This window comes from Ranitomeya variabilis, chromosome 4 (assembly GCF_051348905.1).
Source record: "Ranitomeya variabilis isolate aRanVar5 chromosome 4, aRanVar5.hap1, whole genome shotgun sequence".
Taxonomy (NCBI): domain Eukaryota; kingdom Metazoa; phylum Chordata; class Amphibia; order Anura; family Dendrobatidae; genus Ranitomeya; species Ranitomeya variabilis.
Genome location: NC_135235.1, coordinates 321,850,619 through 321,872,406, shown reverse-complemented (window position 1 = coordinate 321,872,406; position 21,788 = coordinate 321,850,619).

Sequence of the window (21,788 nt, the reverse complement as noted above, 5' to 3'; positions counted from 1 at the left end):
CTGCAGCATAGGCAAACTAGCAAGTGATTCAATTAAGAGCACACTCAGAACTAGAGAAAAAAAAAAAATTGTAGCAGACTTCTTTTTTCTCTCCTTTCACAGCCAGTAATTTAACCCTTTTTTGGGCCGGTCAAACTGTCATGATTCTCAATGGCGAGAGAACATAGCCCAGCATATATGAGAACTAGCTCTTGGAAGATGGAAACTTTACTGACCATGAACTAAACCTGCAGCACAACTAGAAGTGGCCGGGTAGCATGCCTACGTTTTTTATCCCTAGATGCCCAGCGCCAGCCGGAGAACTACCTAATCCTAGCAGAGGAAAAGACAGTCCTGGCTCACCTCTAGAGAAATTTTCCCAAAAGGCAGACAGAGTCCCCCACATATATTGGCGGTGATTTTAGATGAAATGACAAACGTAGTATGAAAATAGGTTTAGCAAAATCGAGGTCCGCTTACTAGATAGCATGAAGACAGAAAGGGCACTTTCATGGTCAGCAGAAAACCCTATCAAAACACCATCCAGAAATTACTTTAAGACTCTAGCATTAACTCATAACACCAGAGTGGCAATTTCCGCTCACAAGAGCTTTCCAGACACAGTAACGAAACAGCAGCTGTGAACAGGAACAAAATGCAAAAACACACAAGGACAAAAGTCCAACTTAGCTAGGAGTTGTCTAGTAGCAGGAACATGCACAGAAGGCTTCTGATTACATTGTTGACCGGCATGAAACTGACAGAGGAGCAAGGTTATATAGCGACTCCCACATCCTGATAGGAGCAGGTGAACAGAGGGGATGATGCACACAAGTACAATTCCACAAGTGGCCACCGGGGGAGCCCAGAATCCAATTTCACAACAGCGCACGTAACATCAGGTCTGATAATAAGTATACCAATGACGCACAGCGAAAAGACACCGATGCTGCACGTAAGCGCAAACAGCGTGCTAACAAGAGTACAGAGGATAGATGCAAGCGCCTGGACACTGTTAAGTATACTAATGACACAGAGCCCAAAGCTGCTGATGGCGCACGTAACATCAGGTCTGATAATAAGTATACCAATGACGCAGAGCGAAAAGCCGCCGATGCCGCACGTAAGCGCAAACAGCGTGCTAACAAGACTACAGAGGACAGACAGAAGCGCCTGGACACTGTTAATGCTGCTTGCAATAAACGCATTACTAATGAGTCTTTTGAGGACAAAACTAATCGATTAAGTAATAAAGCTGCTGCTGCACGCTCTCAACGTTGCAAACATAATATTTCCACGTCCTCAGTCATAGATTCTGCCCACAATACAGCTTCTTTGTCTCCATTCATAGAATGTGTGCAGCCTCAAGCTCCTTTAACCATTGGTAAATCTGCACGTAAGCGCAAACACTGTCCTACTTACACTCCAAATGATAAACGCCGTCGCCTGTACACCGTTAAGTCTGCTTATAAGACATGCTTCACACCTGACTCTTCTAAGGCAACAAACAAACCATTACCAAATGCAGCTGGTGCACGCCGTGAACGGCGCAAAAAAACCGCTTGCACCTCCATATTAATAAATTACAAAAAGAAAAAATGGAGTTCTATACAAGGATTGAATAAAAACCAATGTTTATTATAACAAAAATTAGTTAAAAACTGATATACAGTGTACAAAATAATATAAAAAGAAGCAAGGAGACCTTAGTGAACACACATCCGGATCACATGCACTAAAACTGTGTGTAATATCACCATAGGTTACATATATATCTGTTGCTATTACAATGGTATAATGAATGGTGCCGGTTTCATTAAAGACTAGTGTCCCCCTGTGCGGAGTGACCGGACATCAAAAAGGGCAGTCATATATGTCAGATATCGAGTTTCTTACCCATGGAGAAGTAGGTGGTGCCTGGGACCCTGGAAATCCCAGGCACCACCTACTTCTCCATGGGTAAGAAACTCGATATCTGACATATATGACTGCCCTTTTTGATGTCCGGTCACTCCGCACAGGGGGACACTAGTCTTTAATGAAACCGGCACCATTCATTATACCATTGTAATAGCAACAGATATATATGTAACCTATGGTGATATTACACACAGTTTTAGTGCATGTGATCCGGATGTGTGTTCACTAAGGTCTCCTTGCTTCTTTTTATATTATTTTGTACACTGTATATCAGTTTTTAACTAATTTTTGTTATAATAAACATTGGTTTTTATTCAATCCTTGTATAGAACTCCATTTTTTCTTTTTGTAATCTGATACCTGGAGTATACATTACTGTCCTCATATATACATGGGTGGAGACTTATTTGCGTCCCTAAATATACGCACTGCTAATGTGATCCATGTTTTTTCTGTGGGGGTGTTTCCATATTAATAAACCCTGACCACGATACACCTTCCAACTCCTCAGTGATTGAATCTGTGGACAGTGAAGATCCTCTACCAGGTCCACGCTTTATATATGTTGGCTTAAAGAAACATTCCAATGCTCCGTTACCACAACCTGTACCTCAACATCCTACAGGTTTTACTAATGATGACAGTACCATAGTAGAACACTCCTGTGGTCCTATGAACTATTTATGTGAACATTGTCAAGCATTACATTTTAATGCTGAGATACCAGCAGATAAAAATTTTACTCTGTGTTGTCACAAGAGTAAAGTGCATATACCTATACCCCAATATCCCGAGGTCTTTAAACGATTGCTGACAGGGGAGAGTGAGTTCAGTAAGAATCTCATGGAAAATATTCGTAGTATTAACAGCTCATTTGCTTTCGCCTCCATGGGTGCCAATATATCCCCTCCACCTGGACATGGCCCTTACTGTTTCCGTATACATGGACAAATATATCATCGTACTGGAACCCTACATCCCAGTGATGATCAAGTTCCAGCTTATGCCCAACTGTATATTTTGGATACGGCTACCGCGAATGAACAACGTTTAAACTGTGAACAAAATCAAAAATGTCATCCCACTTTGATGAGTATAATTGCTCTTCAGTTAGACAATGTCAATCCCTTTGTTGCTGCCTACAAAATGTTACAAGATGTGGAACATGAAGAACATCTTAAAGCTGAAGCTAATGGCACTCTCATGCCAAATATCATCATGGCCCTTAAACAAGATCGGAATCAAGACCCTCGCCGATATAATAATCCAACTGTCAATGAAGTTGCTGTCGTATTTGAAAATGACAATGGAGAGCCACCATTTAATCGTGATATTTTAATACATTTACAACTGGACCCCAAAAATCCTTTGGCGCCAAGAACACAACAGGTCAGCATTCTACACAGTAATTTAGATGCTTTACTCTATCCTTTATTTTTCCCTTACGGAGACCAGGGCTGGCATGATGGCCTCAAGCAACAAGGGCAAAGTCCACGCAGAGTTACACAACTGCAATATTACTGCTATGTGCTGTCTGTCCGTAATCAGTTTAATCCACTCCTGAATGGTGGCAAACTCACTCAGCAGTACTTAGTGGATGCTTATGTGAAAATCGAGGCAAATCGCCTAAATTATATCCGTCAACACCAAAAGGATTTGAAAGTAGAGGATTATTGTGTACTCCAGGAACATCTCCAGAAAAAATCCATTGAGAAGGGCATCCCCATTGGAAAAACGGTCATTTTACCATCTTCGTTTGAAGGCAGTCCCAGGAATATGCAGCAGCGGTACCAGGATGCCATGGCTATTGTGACTAAATATGGTCGTCCTGATCTATTCATCACCATGACCTGTAATCCGAAATGGAATGAGATTACTGAGAATTTGGAACCTTGGCAGCGTGTGGAACATAGACCTGATTTGGTGGCACGTGTTTTCAAAATAAAACTGGAAGCACTCTTAAAAGACATTAACAACGGATTATTTGGGAAAGTTTGCGCTATGGTTCATGTAATGGAATTTCAAAAACGTGGCCTTCCACACGCTCACATTTTGATTATTCTGGACAGCAACTCCAAATTAAGGACTGAGGAGGACATAGACAATACAGTGTGGGCTGAAATTCCCAATCCTACCCACTACCCTCAGCTCCATAAAATTGTTCTCCAACATATGATTCATGGTCCGTGTGGAGAACACAACCCAAATTCTCCCTGTATGGATCTGGGGAAGTGTACAAAAGGTTTCCCTAAAGATTTGCAACCAAGAACCATCATAGCTAAGGACGCCTATCCTACTTATCGCAGACACTTTGGCCCATCTTTTCAACACCATTCTAACATGATTGACAATTCGTGGGTGGTACCATATAATCCGTTCCTGCTATTAAAATACAAGTGCCATATAAATGTCGAAGTTTGTGGTTCCATTCAGGCTGTGAAATATTTATTTAAATACGTCTACAAAGGACATGATAAAGCTAATCTTGAAATCTGCCAGACTAACATCCAACATGATGAAACACACCAATTCATGGATTCAAGATATGTCAGTGCACCAGAGGCAGCTTGGCGAATATTCTCATATCCAATGCATAAACAATCTCATAGCATCATTCGCCTTGCTGTACATCTACCGCATTCTCAGCCACTCTATTTTCATGAGGATGACTCTATTGGAAACATCAAACAAAAGCTCCATCAAAATTCTACACTTCTGGCCTACTTCAAGCTTAATCAGAACGACCATCATGCTCATATTTATTTATACCGTGAAATTCCCGAAAACTATGTTTGGAAAGAAGGTTCTTGGGAAGTTAGAAAGCGAGCAGGTGGTTCTGTGATTGGACGAATGTATACTGTCAGTGTGAAAGACCAAGAACGCTACTATTTAAGATTGTTATTGTTACATGTCAAAGGTGCAACCAGTTTTGACAGCATAAAAACTGTACACGGAGTCACACATGAAACCTTCAAAGATGCGGCATTAGCTCTTGGCTTACTATTTGATGATAGTCTGTGGAGAAATACATTACTTGATGCCAGTATTCTCAACATGCCAGCACAGCTACGTGACATGTTTGCCTACATTTGTATTTTTGGTCCTCCAGCTAAACCTCGGGACTTATGGGATGAATTTAAGGAACACTTTGTAGAAGACTACTGCTATGCATACCACTCCGACACTCTGGAGTGTGTCAATTGTGAAGGCTATGCTATGACAGATGTCCAACATGTTCTTAAAGCTCATGGCAATACTTATACTGATTTTAATTTGCCACGTCCAGTCAAGAAACAACACCTCCTCCCACAGTATGATAAAGATTATGAGTTATCAGCAGCTGCTGAAATGAAAGCTACTCTAAATGAGGACCAACTTTTTGCTTTTGATGCTATCACTCAAGCTTTAGAAGACACTAATTCTACAGCAAAGTGTTTTTTCCTTGATGGTCCTGGTGGCAGCGGAAAAACGTACCTATATCATCTACTCCTACATCAGCTAAGAGGACAAGGAGACATTGTGTCACCTGCTGCCACTACTGGAATTGCCGCCAACTTGCTACAAGGTGGACGAACCATTCATTCTCTTTATGGGATTCCAATTCCTGTGAATGAAACATCTGTTTCCAGGATTAAGAATGATACCGATGCAGCAAAAGATTTGCACAGCACTAAACTTTTTATTATTGATGAGTGCACAATGCTATCCAAATATGCATTGCATGTCATTGATAGAGTTTTACGTGATGTCATGACAACAAATGTAGCTCACAAAGAAAAAACACCGTTTGGAGGTAAAGTGATTGTTTTTGGAGGCGACTTTAGACAATGTCTTCCTGTCATCCCTCATGGGACAAGAACTGATGTTGTAGAGAGCTGTATAAAATATTCACAACACTGGCAACATTTTACTCGCCTGCCACTTATTAACAACATGCGCTCCATTGATCCTCACTACAGCAGTTGGTTGCTTCAACTGGGAAATGGTGAACTATCTAATGAACATAACCTTGGAGATGATGTAATTGAAATTCCTCCAGACATGGTATGCACTGGCTCTTTAATAATTGAAATTTTTGGAGATAATCTTTGTATTGATGTGAATGACACCGAAAGCATAAATACAGCTGCATCTCATGCAATTTTATGTCCAAAAAATGAGGACGTTGAGAAAGTCAATTCCCAAGTCATGGATTTATTGATAGGTGACTATACTGAATATATCAGTGATGATTCCATCGATCCTGATGAAGCTGATGACCTCGATCAATACCCACTTGAGTTTTTGAATTCACTAACACCAACTGGAATGCCTTCACATCGGCTGAAACTTAAAATTGGCACCATTGTCATGTTATTACGTAATCTGAACACGAACAAAGGTCTCTGCAATGGTACGCGGCTCATTGTCACTGCCTTACATGCCAATATCATACTGGCTAAAGTAATTAGTGGGTCAGCAGCAGGAAATGTGGTATTCATTCCACGAATTGATTTGTGTCCATCAGAGACTGGATTACCTTTTAAATTAAGACGGAGACAATTTCCCATCAAGCCCGCATTTGCAATGACCATAAATAAATCTCAAGGCCAGACCCTCCATCGAGTTGGCATTTATCTACCAGAACCTGCTTTTGCCCATGGTCAATTGTATGTTGCTTTTTCCAGGGTGAAGCAATGTTGCAATGTGAGGGTTAAAGTGGTTAATACACCACTTCAAGGACAATTATTGGCTGATAGTACTAAAGTCTTCACACGTAATATTATCTACAAAAATATTTTAGTTTAAAGTTACTTTTCTTTTTTTTCATTATTCAGTTTTTCTAATAACATAGACAGCAATAGGCAAATTCTATGTATAGAGATAAGGAAAAAAAACAAAAACAAAAAAAAATTAGTGTAGCCATAAACATATAGATTTTAAGTACTTATGTAGGAAATACGTATATAACATACGTACTCATTAGCATATAGGGTTAATAACTCTATATCATATCTACATAAATTTAGAAATATGATATATCAATACATATTTTTATAGGTAAGTAGAACACACATTAAGTACAAGATGTAAGATGTGTATCATCCAAATGCCTGTATTTGGTGATAGGAACCTGTATTTGAAGCTCCAGCAGTATAGCTGCTGAGAGATTTCATTTTGTTTTTAAAAAGGGTGAGGTTTTTGTGAACAGGTAAGAGACGGGTGGGATGGCTGTTCACACACATCTCTATCTCCAGGTGTGTTCTGTACATAGAAATAGATATATAGATAGGTACATATTTAGATAGATAGGGAAAGAATAGAGATTTTGCTTTCACATCAACATTTTTCTGCTATTTGGAGAATTTATGGTGGAAAAAAGGCTATTTCTGCACTTCCTGCCTAAGGGCTGACCCACGCCACTCTTGCTGTAAGTTGCATGCAATGTATACGGAATTTGTACTTCACTTGCGGCAGGTGCGGCACATGTGGTTTCTGCAGTTTTCGCCACAAAATCTCCACTTACCAGTGTTTTTGTTGTGGCTGCATTTAATGCAATTGTCGAAGCCGCGTTTGCCACATTTACTGCAAGTTAACTCCAAGCTTCATCTACATTGCATGGCACTTGCTGAAAGTGTGTTGTAGGTCAGTTCTTTGGTGCCAAGTGTGGAAGTTGTATTGTTTTTAACATTACTTCTGCAAATATCAGAAACATGCAGATGTGAAAGAGGTTTGAGTATTAAGAAATAGGAATCAGTTAGTTAGGACCCATCAGTTCAAAGGCTACCGTGACGTGGTTGATGGGCATGCTTATATTAGCCCATCGGTGTACTATGAACGTTGATTTCTTAAATTTTACACTTCTGTAAAAATAAACACAAAAAATTTGGATACACAAAAAGGCTTTTATTTCTGTTGTACTTATTAGAATTATTTAAAATGAAGGCTTTGCTAAGCCCAAGAGATGATTAAAAACGTTTCATACCAACCCATCAGATGTAAAATTACTGTGAAAATACCTGATGGGCACACAAGTATGCGCCAGTATGGGTACTAAGAGCTTTTCCACATAATAATGAAATATTTTAAAATGTCATAGAACATACCAATATACATAGTTATTGATACATATTATTTATTATTTACATTATTGTTCTTAAGCAAAGAACCGTTGTTGTGGCATTTGCCACAACACGCAAAGTTGTTGTCTGATGTCTTTCATTCCTCCCCTCATAAGCATGTTCATGGATCCTGTGTAACTGTACCTTAAATAACAAGAATTGTCAAGAGCTGGTGAGTGCAGCCATTTTTTGTTCTTTCTTACTATTATTTATTAATTGTATTATTCTTACATTTGAATAAATAAAGTATATATGGATTCTAGACTCCCGATTCTTTAGAATCGGGCTGCCATCTAGTAGTATATAAAATTATTGGCATTATGTAAGTTTTGAACACATTAATGTGTCCCATCCAAGATAGTGTGGGTAAATTATAATTTTCCATCAAATTTTCGACCTTTTTTAACAGTGGGAGATAATTGTTAAGGAAGAGGCTATTAGGGTCTCTAGTTATTGATATTCCCAAATATTTTATGGAGTTTATAGCCCATGAGAAATCATCAGCAAAGGCTAGCGTTTTGAGTGTCACCGGACCCACCTTTAACCCTTCTATGCGTTTTTCTTGTCTGATACTCTGTATCAGGGTTTCTATAACTAATATGAATAGGGACGGTGACAGCGGGCATCCCTGCCTGTTCCCGATGTTAATATTAAAGCTATCAGACAGGGTGCCATTAATCCTAACTTTAGCTGTAGGTTGAGAATAGAGGGAGAGAATTGCAGTGATATATTGTGGTGGGAAACCGAATTTAATCACTACTTGTTCCATGTACCTCCAACTTACCCTATCGAAGGCCTTCTTGGCATCTGTTGACAAGAGTATCAAGGGAGAGTTTCGGCTCCTGGCCAACATTATAGATTGTATAATTTTAGTTGAGTTATCCTTGCCCTCCCTTCCCCTGACAAAGCCCGCCTGATCTTTATGGATCAACTTAGGTAAGAAGTTACTCAGTCTTCCTGCCAGGATTTTAGCCCACAGTTTGGTATCAGAGTTTAGCAGCGATATTGGCCTGTAGCTGGTGAAATAGTTGGGATCTTTTCCCTCCTTCGGGAGAACTGTGATGAAGGCTTCCAAGGATTGATTGGGAAGAGGTTGACCCTCAAGATAGGAATTAAATAGGGTGACCAAGTGGGGTAATAGAGATTTTATCAATTTTTTATAATATATGATAGGGAGGCCATCTGGGCCTGGGGCTTTACCATTGGGAATAGTTGAGAGGGTGTCAAGGATTTCTTTAGAAGTAATAGGAGCAATTAACATAGAGTGTCCCTCTAGGGAAATTTTAGGAAAATTTAAAGGGGTCAGGAACTCCTTCATTCTTTCAACCGCTACTATTGGGTCCTGCAAGCCGTCAGTTGTGCTCAGGTTATATAAGTTTTCATAAAAGGATCTAAATTCCCCGGCAATTTCCGCAGACTTGAGGATTGGAGAGCCATCCACAGCCGTAAGTTGCCTGATAAATGTCTTGTCTTTCCTTTTTTTAAGCAAAGAATACATAAGTTTGCTGCTTCTATTACCGTGGAGATAGAACCTCTGTTTGCTTCTCATATAAATCTTAGCCGATTGAACATTCAAGAGGTCTTTCAAAGAGATCCTAAGTACCAACAATTCTTCTTTGATCTTATTAGCTTGAGACCTTTTATGTATTCTTTCCAGGGAATTGATTTGACATAATATAGATATAAAGTAACACAAGACCTCTCTAAGAAACTCATATAGATAGGCCACAAGAATGTATAGTTAAAAAATACAAACTTTATTTCAAACAAAAGAAAAAAGTATCTCAATTATAAATATAAACACATGAATGTAATGTTAATGATGCCTCCAATCTAACATAGGTCCTGGTGAAAAAAATCCATACAGTATCTAAATCTCATACAGTATAAACATATCATTCGATATGCTACCTAGTGGCTATTAATATATATGCATCAATATGATAACGGCAGCTATACAAACAGGTTAAAGTGCATGGTGCCTATGTTTTTATATATATATAACCGTGGCTTATTTTTTATTTTATTTTATAACGATACCACACATGATTAGAAAAAAATCTATGGTGTACCCATACATATAATTAGCCACTGATATGCCTCAGATACTCCAAAGTCAAATACCGATATCAAACTTATTGGACTGATCTGCTCAGCCTCCCTGTAATAAAGTGCAAATGTGCTGACAGGAGGTACTATAGAGGAACCTGTGTCAGAGATCTAGCAATAGTATTGTAGCTTAGCAGACCAAAGTCCTCTGCATGCGGTATAAAGGCTCCCTGTAATAGAGTGCAAATGTACTGACAGGAGGTACTATAGAGGAACCTGTGTCAGAGATCTAACAATAGTGTTGTAGCATATCAGACCAAAGTCCTCTGCATGCGGTATAGAAGCTCCCTGTAATAAAGTGCAAATATATATATATATTAACTATTAACTATTAACTATTAATTATAATATATATTAACAGCCACTAGGTAGCATATCGAATGATATGTTTATACTGTATGAGATTTAGATACTGTATGGATTTTTTTCACCAGGACCTATGTTAGATTGGAGGCATCATTAACATTATATTCATGTGTTTATATTTATAATTGAGATACTTTTTTCTTTTGTTTGAAATAAAGTTTGTATTTTTTAACTATACATTCTTGTGGCCTATCTATATGAGTTTCTTAGAGAGGTCTTCTGTTACTTAGTAATTTTGAATGTGTTATGCTATATATTTTTGGACTAATTATGTATAATATAGATATAGTCAGTTTTAATTTATCTTTTTTTAGATGGGATCACAAGTAGTGTTGAGCGATACCTTCCGATATGCAAAGGTATCGGTATCGGCCGATACCGGCAAAATATCGGATCTCGCCGATACCGATACCCGATACCAATGCATATCAATGGGACACAAAATATCGGAATGGTTCCCAGGGTCTGAAGGAGAGGAAACTCTCCTTCAGGCCCTGGGATCCATATTCATGTATAAAATAAAGAATAAAAAAAAAAAATATTGTTATACTCACCCCTCCGGCGGCCCCTGCTCTTAGCGGTGCCTCTGTTCCTAAGAATGCCGAGCTAAGGACCTTCGATGACGTCGCGGCTTGTGATTGGTTGCGTGACCGCTCATGTGACCGCTCACACGACCAATCACAAGCCGCGACGTCATCGCAGGTCCTTCACTCGCTCATTCTTAGGAACGGAGGCTGCCGGTTGCAGCGGTTACAACCAGGGCGCGTCAGAGGGTGAGTATATCCCTATTTTTTATTTTTATTCCTTATTTTACACATGAATATGGATCCCAGGGCCTGAAGGAGAGTTTCCTCTCCTCCAGACCCTGGGAACCATACACTGGGAACTTCCGATTCCGATTTCCGATATCACAAAAGTATCGGATCTCGGTATCGGAATTCCGATACCGCAAATATCGGCCGATACCCGATACTTGCGGTATCGGAATGCTCAACACTAATCACAAGGCTATAAATTCCCCCCCTCATGACTGCTTTATGTGATTCCCACACCATCGGGATGGGTGGGCCTGAATGCGTATTTTCTTGGAAAAAGAAATTAAGAGTATCTGTTAGTTTAATTATGCGTAGGTCAGAATCAAGTAGAGTCTCGTTCAATGACCAGGATCTGGCCGACCGTGGTAGGGTTAAGATGTTTGTCTCAAGGAAGATGGGAGCGTGAACCGAGAGGGAGATGATGTCTATCGTTGCAGATTTTACCAATGAAAGGTTTGATGTTTGTGTTAGTAGGAAATCAATTCTATGGTAACTATTATGAGGAGGGGAGTTAAAGGTGTAATCCCTACTGGAAGGAAAAAGGGTTCTCCAAGGATCTATCAGATTTAGCGTTAGTAAGGAGAGATGTAATTTTCTCAAGACTTTTTGGGGAAAGGGCGGATTTGCCCATTGAGGTGTCCAAAAATGGATTAAGGGATACATTAAAGTCACCTCCCACTATTAGGAGCCCTTCATTGAATAGTTTGAGAATGTTAATTGTTTTGCATAGCCATCCAACTTGGTCCCTGTTTGGTGCGTATAGATTACACAAGGTAACTTTAGTGTTTGCTAAGAGGCCTTTTACAATAATATATCTACCCTCTGAATCTGACAATCATCTAAGGGTACTGTCACACAGTGCAATTTTGATCGCTACGACGGTACGATTCGTGACGTTCTAGCGATATCCATACGATATCGCTGTGTCTGACACGCAGCAGCGATCAGGGACCCTGCTGAGAATCGTACGTCGTAGCAGATCGTTTGGAACTTTCTTTCGTCGCTTGATCACCCGCTGACATCGCTGGATCGTTGTGTGTGACAGCGATCCAGCGATGTGTTCGCTTGTAACCAGGGTAAACATCGGGTAACTAAGCGCAGGGCCGCGCTTAGTAACCCGATGTTTCCCCTGGTTACCAGCGTAAACGTAAAAAAAACAAACAGTACATACTTACATTCCGGTGTCTGTCCCCCGGCGTTCTGCTTCTCTGCACTGTAAGCGCCGGCCGGAAAGCGAGCACATCGGTGACGTCTGACGTCACCGCTCTGCTTTCCGGCTATGGTGCTTACACAGTGGAGAGAAGCAGAACGCCGGGGGACAGACACCGGAATGTAAGTATGTACTGTTTGTTTTTTTTACGTTTACGCTGGTAACCAGGGTAAACATCGGGTTACTAAGCGCGGCCCTGCGCTTAGTAACCCGATGTTTACCCTGGTTACCCGGGGACTTCGGCATCGCTCCAGTGCCGTGATTGCAACGTGTGACCGCAGTCTACGACGCTGGAGCGATAATCATACGACGCTGCAGCGATAATCATACGACGCTGCGACGTCACGGATCGTGCCGTCGTAGCGATCAAAATTGTACTGTGTGACAGTACCCTAACACAAAGGGTACATTTCTATTGATAGCTATGCTCACTCCTCTGGAGGCCAAGCCACCCGTGCTATGGTACCAAGTTGGGTAGCGAGACGTGGACATATCTGGGGTTCTTCCTTTTTTAAAGTGCGCTTCTTGTAGGAAGACAATATTAGATTTTTAGAGTGCAAGAGGTTCATTATTTGACTCCTCTTGCACGGAGAACGTATGCCCTTGACATTAAATGGGGCCACTACTACAGTGGCTGGTTCAGTGTTATCACTCATATCTCAAGAGATACAAGGAAGAGAAAATTGTGTGTGTGCTCCATACCAGTAAACCATTGGAAACAAAAGTAACAGAATTAACAAGTAAAGCAAGACAACCTATGTATACAAAGAAAAAAATACCCATCCGCAGCAGAGGCAGGGGGTCATATCGTCCTCCCATAGCAGACAGGAAGTATCAATACAGGTACACAAGTTGTAATCTGTGAATTATAAAAAGCTAATATAGAGCAAAAATCTAGCAAACAAGTAAACGACATGTTAAACATATTTGTTCCAGGTGATCCAAGGGTGAATGGAGTCTCGTAGGTTTAGAAGTGATGAGACGTGGCAAGATGGAGTAAAAGTAACTCAGGGAGGTGGTCTTTTCTTTGCTCCGGATCTACCTTGTTTGGGGGACATGTGTCTCTTTGCTGGAGACCAATTTCCTTGTCCCTCTGTGAAGGCATGAGGAGGAGGAGTGTGGAGATCCATGTCCAAGGGTAGCCATGAGGGGATGTCCATTGGAGCGATGTTGAAGGCGTCCCACACCCTGGACAAGTCATCTGGGCTCCTTACAGTGACTTGCTTGCCCCCTCCATATATTGTTATTCCAAACGGAAACAGCCATTTATATAGAATTTTACTTGAACGCAAGACATCTAAGGCTATGTTCACACTTTGCGGTTTTGACGCTGCGGATCCGCAGCAGTTTTCCATGCAGGGTACAGTACAATGTTACCCTATGGAAAACAAAAACCGCTGTGCCCACATTGCGGAAAATCCCGGAAAAAAACGCGCGGAATTGCCGCGGAAAAAAAGAAGGAGCATGTCACTTCTTTCTGCGGATTCCGCAGCGGTTTTCAACATGCACCAATAGGAAAGTGCTGTTGAAAACCCGCAGAGGAATCCGCAGAAGAAACCGCAGGAAAATCCGCAGTGAAAACCGCAGCGGTTTTGCACTGCGGTTTTTCCAAATCCGCTGCGGAAAAATCTGCGGCAAAATCTGCAAAGTGTGAACAAGCCCTAAGAGAGGCTTCAGGATCCTTCTTCTCGCAAGGGTCGATGGTGCTATGTCCTGTTATAGTTGGATGGGGGCTCCTTCATAAGAGAGTGATTTAATGTCTCTTGAGGCAGACAGAATGGCAGCTGTGTCCAGATAGCTCAATAAGCCGCAGATCACGTCCCTCGGGGGATCAGTAGGTTTAGGTTTGGGTCTAAAGGTACCGTTACACTAAACGACTTACCAACGATCACGACCAGCGATACGACCTGGCTGTGATCGTTGGTAAGTCGTTGTGTGGTCGCTGGGGAGCTGTCACACAGACAGCTCTCTCCAGCGACCAACGATCAGGGGAACAACTTCGCCATCATTGAAACTGTCTTTAACGATGCCGAAGTCCCCCTGCAGCACCCGGGTAACCAGGGTAAACATCGGGTTACTAAGTGCAGGGCCGCGCTTAGTAACCCGATATTTACCCTGGTTACCATTGTAAAAGTAAAAAAAAAAAACACTACATACTCACATTCTGATGTCTGTCACGTCCCCCGCCGGCGTCCGCAGAGTTCCCTGCACTGAATGTGTCAGCGCCGGCAGTAACAGCGGTGACGTCACCACTGTGCTCTGCTTTACGGCCGGCGCTGACACATTCAGTGCAGGGAAGCTCTCGGCAGCAGCGCGTGCATATTAGCAGCGCTCCTGCCGAAAGCAGTTTTAACCCTGTGGACGCCGGGGGATGTGACAGACATCAGAATGTGAGTATGTACTGGGTTTTTTTTAACGGTAACCAGGGTAAATATCGGGTTACTAAGCGCGGCCCTGCACTTAGTAATCCGATATTTACCCTGGTTACAAGTGAACACATCGCTGGATCGGCGTCACACACGCCGATCCAGCGATGACAGCGGGTGATCAGCGACCAAAAAAAGGTCCTGATCATTCCCATCGACCAACGATCTCCCAGCAGGGGCCTGATCGTTGGTCGCTGTCACACATAACGAGATTGTTAGCGGGATCGTTGCTACGTCACCAAAAGCGGGACGTTGCAACGATATCGTTAACGATATCGTTATGTGTAACTCAGCCTTAAGTGACCTGTGTACTCTTTCTGTCACGATTAGTGTTGAGCATTCCGATGCTGCAAGTATCGGGTATCGGCCGATACTTGCTGTATCGGAATTCCGATACCGGGATTCCGATACTCTTGTGGTATCGGGTATCGGGTATCGGAACAACATTAATGTTAAAATGTGTAAAATAGAGAATTAAAATAAAAAATATCGCTATACTCACCTGTCCGACGCAGCCGGGACCTCAGCGCAGGAACCGGCAGCGTTGTTTGTTTAAAATTCCCGCTTTTACTTGGTTACGCGAAGTCCCGGCTTGTGATTGGTCAGGGCGGCCATGTTGCCGGGCCGCGGACCAATCACAGCAAGCCGTGACGAAAATACGTCACGGCTTGCTGTGATTGGTCCGCGTCCCGGCAACATGGCCGCCATTAACCAATCACAAGCCGTGACGTAACGGGAGGCTGGAAACGCGCTCATTTTAAAAAGGGCGCGTGTCCAGCCTCCCGTGACGTCACGGCTTGTGATTGGTTGCGTCGCGGTCAACCAATCACAAGCCGGGAGGCTGGACACGCGCCCATTTCAAAATGAGCGCGTCCAGCCTCCCGGCTTGTGATTGGTTGATCGCGGCGCAACCAATCACAAGCCGTGACGTCACGGGAGGCTGGACACGCGCCCATTTCAAAATGAGCGCGTCCAGCCTCCCGGCTTGTGATTGGTTGATCGCGGCGCAACCAATCACAAGCCGTGACGTCACGGGAGGCTGGACACGCGCCCATTTCAAAATGAGCGCGTCCAGCCTCCCGGCTTGTGATTGGTTGATCGCGGCGCAACCAATCACAAGCCGTGACGTCACGGGAGGCTGGACACGCGCCCATTTTAAAATGAGCGCGTGTCCAGCCTCCCGTGACGTCCCGGCTTGTGATTGGTCAGGGCGGCCATATTGCCGGGACGCGGACCAATCACAGCAAGCCGTGACGTAATTTCGTCACGGCTTGCTGTGATTGGTCCGCGTCCCGGCAACATGGCCGACCTGACCAATCACAAGCCGGGAATTCACGTAACCAAGTAATAGCGCGATTTTTAAACAAACAACGCTGCCGGTTCCCTCGCTGAAGTCCCGGCTGCGTCGGACAGGTGAGTATAGCGATATTTTTTATTTTAATTCTTTCTTTTACACATTTATATGGTTCCCAGGGCCTGAAGGAGAGTTTCCTCTCCTTCAGACCCTGGGAACCATCAGGGATACCGTCCGATACATGAGTCCCATTGACTTGTATTGGTATCGGGTATCGGTATCGGATTGGATTCCGATACTGTGACGGTATCGGCCGATACTTTCCGATACCGATACTTTCAAGTATCGGACGGTATCGCTCAACACTAGTCACGATCTGATTACATCTCTCTTGTGGAAGCAACAGGGCAAAGATCTCCTATGTGGCTTTTTCTAATGTTTCTGTAGCGTCACTTTCAGCCAGCCCTTTAATTCTTATATTTTTTCTACGGCTCCGATTTTCCTGGTCTTCTAAGGCAAGAGAAGCATTGTTTAGCTGCGCTCTGTGGAAGTCTAAATGATCTCTTATGCAATTGGAATGGTTAATGAGAGAGGTCTGAGATACCTCCAAGGACTCCACTCTGTTGACTATGTGTAATAAGTCAGCTCTTATGCCAGATATCTCTGCGACCAGTGGTTTCATGGCTTGAGCTAAAGACTTTTTAAGGAAAGATCTGGAGAGTTTGCCTGAACCTGAATGGGCAAGGTCACTGCCCAAGGCTTCATCACTCGAGTCCGAGTCGTCAACATGGTCGTCTGTCGTGGCGTTTAAGTGAGGATTTTTGGGGATAGCCCGAGTTGACACTTGTTTATGTTTCAAAAATGTTTCCATTTCACTTTGTTTGCCCTGGTATAGGGCTATAGCCAAGCTTTTGACACGCTCTTTATTAGATTTAACCATTATTGATTATTATAGCGTGCGTTTTAAATCACCACTCGTGCTTTTAAGCGAAGACTATATGAGCATATTTACAGTGAGGAGTGACCCCATACGGCCAAGAAGAAGGAGCCTAGAGGATAGAATAGTATTAGCTTTATGAAGCGGGGTGATGAGTAAAATTGTGTCTCCTATTGCGGTGCAGGCCTAGGCCGGCCGCAGCACTCTAGGGGAGGGGAAACAGCGCGTATTATTGCAGGAGCTACTCCGGTTTGCCCCGGGCCCAGCAGTTACGGGTGAGTCTATCGCACCCATGCTCTGGTGGCAAGCATGACAGGTAGGCCGACAGAGTGATGAAGCTGTTGTGGATTCTGTTTGTGGGCTCCCTCTGGTGGTTACTGCTGGTACTGGGTGACTTTGGTGGGTTGCGGCCTTTGGTTTCCACCTGTCCATCAGAGGCTGGGTGGTTCCTATTTTACCTGGCCTTTCTGTCATTCCCTTGCCGGCTATCAATGTATTCAGATGTGCTCTGTTTGGTTCCTGCCTACCTGCTCCCAGATCTTTCAGGATAAGCTAAGTGCTGATTTTCAGTTGTTGGTTTTTTTGTCCAGCTTGCTTATTATGTCTCTATGCTAGCTGGTAGCTCTAGTGGACTGAGGTTCTCCCCATGTGCCATGAGTTGGCACATGGGTTCTTGTAATCTCAGGATGGTTTTTTGATTAGGGTTTTTTGCTGACCGCTCAGACCCCTTTTGTATCGTTCTGCTTTCTAGTTTACAGCGGGCCTCAATTTGCTGAACCTATATATATCATCTCTATGTGTGTGCCTTCCTCTCATTTCACCGTCAATACATGTGGGGGGCAACTATACCTTTTGGGGTTCATTCCTCTGGAGGCAAGTGAGGTCTTTATTTTCTCTGCAGTACTAGTTAGCTCTTAGGCTGGTGCGTGGCGTCTAGAACCAACGTAGGCACGCTCCCTGGCTATCTCTAGTTGCGTTTGTCAGGCGTAGGGCAGCGGTCAGCCCAGGTTCCATCACCCTAGAGCTCGTCCGATATTTTGTATTACTTTGCTTGTCCCTTGCTATCCCTAGCCATTGGGATTCATGACAGTATAGCCGGCCCACAAAGTGTTAATTGTTTGGGCTGAAGCAGGAGAAAAAGAAGTGTTTAAGGGAAATTTTTTTTTTTTTTTTCCTTCAGAGTTTTGCTGCCTAGCCCTTAATTGCTGTCTAGCTGCTTCTTACCTCCTCTTAACCCTTGAATGGCTCTGATATTAGCTGTTTAACATGGATGTCCAGAGTGGCTTCCAGCCTGAGTAATCTCGCGGCAAAAGTTCAAAACATACAGGATTTTGTTGTTCACACTTCCATGTCTGAACCTAGAATTCCTATTCCAGAGTTCTTTTCTGGAGATAGATCTACCTTCCTGAATTTCAGGAACAATTGTAAATTGTTTCTTTCTTTAAAATCTCGCTCCTCTGGAGACCCTGCTCAACAGGTTAAGATTGTAATATCTTTCCTGCGGGGCGACCCTCAGAATTGGGCATTTGCATTGGCACCAGGGGATCCTGCATTGCTCAATGTGGATGCGTTTTTTCTGGCATTGGGATTGCTCTATGAGGAACCCAACCTGGAGATTCAGGCTGAAAAGGCTTTATTAGCCGTCTCTCAGGGGCATGATGAAGCGGAAATATATTGTCAAAAATTTCGGAAATGGTCGGTGCTTACTCAGTGGAATGAGTGCGCCCTGGCTGCAAACTTCAGAAATGGTCTTTCCGAGGCCATTAAGGATATTATGGTGGGGTTCCCTACGCCTACAGGTCTGAATGAGTCGATGGCTATGGCCATTCAGATTGATCGGCGTTTACGGGAGCGCAAACCCGTGCACCACTTGGCGGTGTCTTCTGAACAGGCACCTGAGACTATGCAATGTGATAGAATTCAGTCCAGAAGTGAACGGCAAAATTATAGGCGGAAAAATGGATTGTGTTTTTATTGTGGTGATTCAGCTCATGTTATATCAGCATGCTCTAAACGCACAAAAAGGGTTGATAAATCTTTTGCCATTGGTACTCTGCAGCCTAAGTTCATTTTGTCTGTGACTCTGATTTTTTCACTGTCTTCCATTTCCGTCGATGCCTATGTGGATTCAGGCGCTGCACTGAGTCTTATGGATTGGTCATTTGCTAAACGCTGCGGTTTTAGTCTGGAGCCTCTGGAAGTTCCTATCCCTCTGAAGGGAATTGACTCTACACCATTGGCTATGAATAAGCCGCAGTATTGGACACAAGTGACCATGCGCATGACTCCCGTTCATCAGGAGGTGATTCGCTTCCTTGTACTGTATAATTTACATGATGTACTAGTGCTTGGTCTGCCATGGTTACAAACTCATAATCCTGTCCTGGACTGGAAAACAATGTCTGTGTTAAGCTGGGGATGTCAGGGGGTTCATGATGATGCACCTCCGATTTCAATCGCTTCATCTACTCCTTCTGAGATCCCTGTGTTTTTGTCTGACTATAGGGATGTTTTTGAGGAGCCTAAGCTCAATTCGCTCCCTCCTCATAGAGAGTGTGACTGTGCTATAGAATTGATTCCTGGCAGTAAGTTCCCTAAGGGTCGTTTATTTAATCTGTCACTGCCAGAGCATACTGCTATGCGGAATTATATTAAGGAGTCCTTGGAAAAGGGACATATTCGTCCATCTTCGTCCCCTCTGGGAGCAGGTTTTTTTTTCGTGGCCAAAAAAGATGGTTCCCTGAGGCCTTGTATAGATTATCGCCTTCTGAATAAGATTACAGTCAAATATCAGTATCCACTGCCATTATTGACTGATTTGTTTGCTCGCATTAAGGGGGCTAGGTGGTTCACTAAGATAGATCTTCGCGGTGCGTATAATCTGGTGCGGATAAAACAGGGTGACGAGTGGAAAACCGCATTTAATACGCCTGAGGGCCATTTTGAGTATTTGGTAATGCCTTTTGGACTCTCCAATGCTCCGTCAGTCTTTCAGTCCTTTATGCACAATATTTTCCGTGAATATCTGGATAAGTTTATGATTGTGTATTTGGATGATATTTTGGTGTTTTCTGATGACTGGGAGTCTCATGTTTTACAGGTCAGGAAGGTGTTTCAGGTTCTGCGGGCCAATTCTCTGTTTGTGAAGGGCTCAAAGTGTCTCTTCGGAGTCCAGAAGATTTCTTTTTTGGGGTACATTTTTTCTCCTTCTACTATTGAGATGGATCCCGTCAAGGTTCAGGCGATTTGTGACTGGACACAACCTACATCTGTTAAGAGCCTTCAGAAGTTCTTGGGGTTTGCTAATTTTTATCGTCGGTTCATTGCTAATTTTTCCAGTATTGTTAAACCTTTGACTGATTTGACTAAAAAGGGTGCTGATGTTGCTGATTGGTCTCCTGCGGCCGTGGAGGCCTTTTGGGAACTTAAGCGCCGGTTTTCTTCTGCTCCTGTGTTGTGTCAACCAGATGTTTCACTTCCTTTTCAGGTTGAGGTTGATGCTTCCGAGATTGGAGCGGGGGCGGTTTTGTCACAGAGAAGTTCTAATGGCTCGGTGATGAAGCCATGTGCATTCTTCTTTAGAAAATTCTCGCCCGCCGAGCGCAATTATGATGTGGGTAATCGGGAGCTTTTGGCCATGAAGTGGGCATTTGAGGAGTGGCGTCATTGGCTTGAGGGTGCTAAACATCGTGTGGTGGTCTTGACTGATCACAAGAATCTCATTTACCTTGAGTCTGCCAGGCGTTTGAATCCTAGACAGGCTCGTTGGTCGTTGTTTTTTTCTCGTTTCAATTTCGTGGTTTCATACCTGCCAGGTTCTAAGAATGTGAAGGCAGATGCTCTTTCCAGGAGTTTTGTGCCTGACTCTCCTGGAGACTCTGGGCCTACTGGTATCCTTAGGGATGGGGTAATATTGTCCGCCGTATCCCCAGACTTGCGACGTGCATTGCAGGAGTTTCAGGTGGATAAACCGGATCGTTGTCCGCCAGAAAGACTGTTTGTTCCGGATGATTGGACCAGTAGAGTCATCTCCGAGGTCCATTCTTCTGTGTTGGCTGGTCATCCTGGAATATTTGGTACTAGAGACTTGGTGGCCAGGTCTTTTTGGTGGCCTTCCTTGTCTAGGGATGTGCGTACCTTTGTGCAGTCTTGTGAAGTGTGTGCTCGAGCTAAGCCTTGCTGTTCTCGGGCCAGTGGGTTGTTGTTATCCTTGCCCATCCCGAAGAGGCCTTGGACGCACATTTCCATGGATTTTATTTCTGATCTCCCGGTTTCACAGAAAATGTCCGTTATCTGGGTTGTGTGTGACCGCTTTTCTAAGATGGTTCATTTGGTGCCCTTGCCTAAGTTGCCTTCCTCCTCTGAGTTGGTCCCTTTATTTTTTCAGAACGTGGTTCGTTTGCATGGGATTCCGGAGAATATCGTTTCTGACAGGGGATCCCAGTTTGTGTCTAGATTTTGGCGGACGTTTTGTGCCAAGATGGGCATTGATTTGTCTTTCTCGTCTGCATTCCATCCTCAGATGAATGGCCAGACGGAGCGAACTAATCAGACCTTGGAAACTTATTTGAGGTGTTTTGTTTCTGCTGATCAAGATGACTGGGTTGCTTTTTTGCCACTGGCCGAATTTG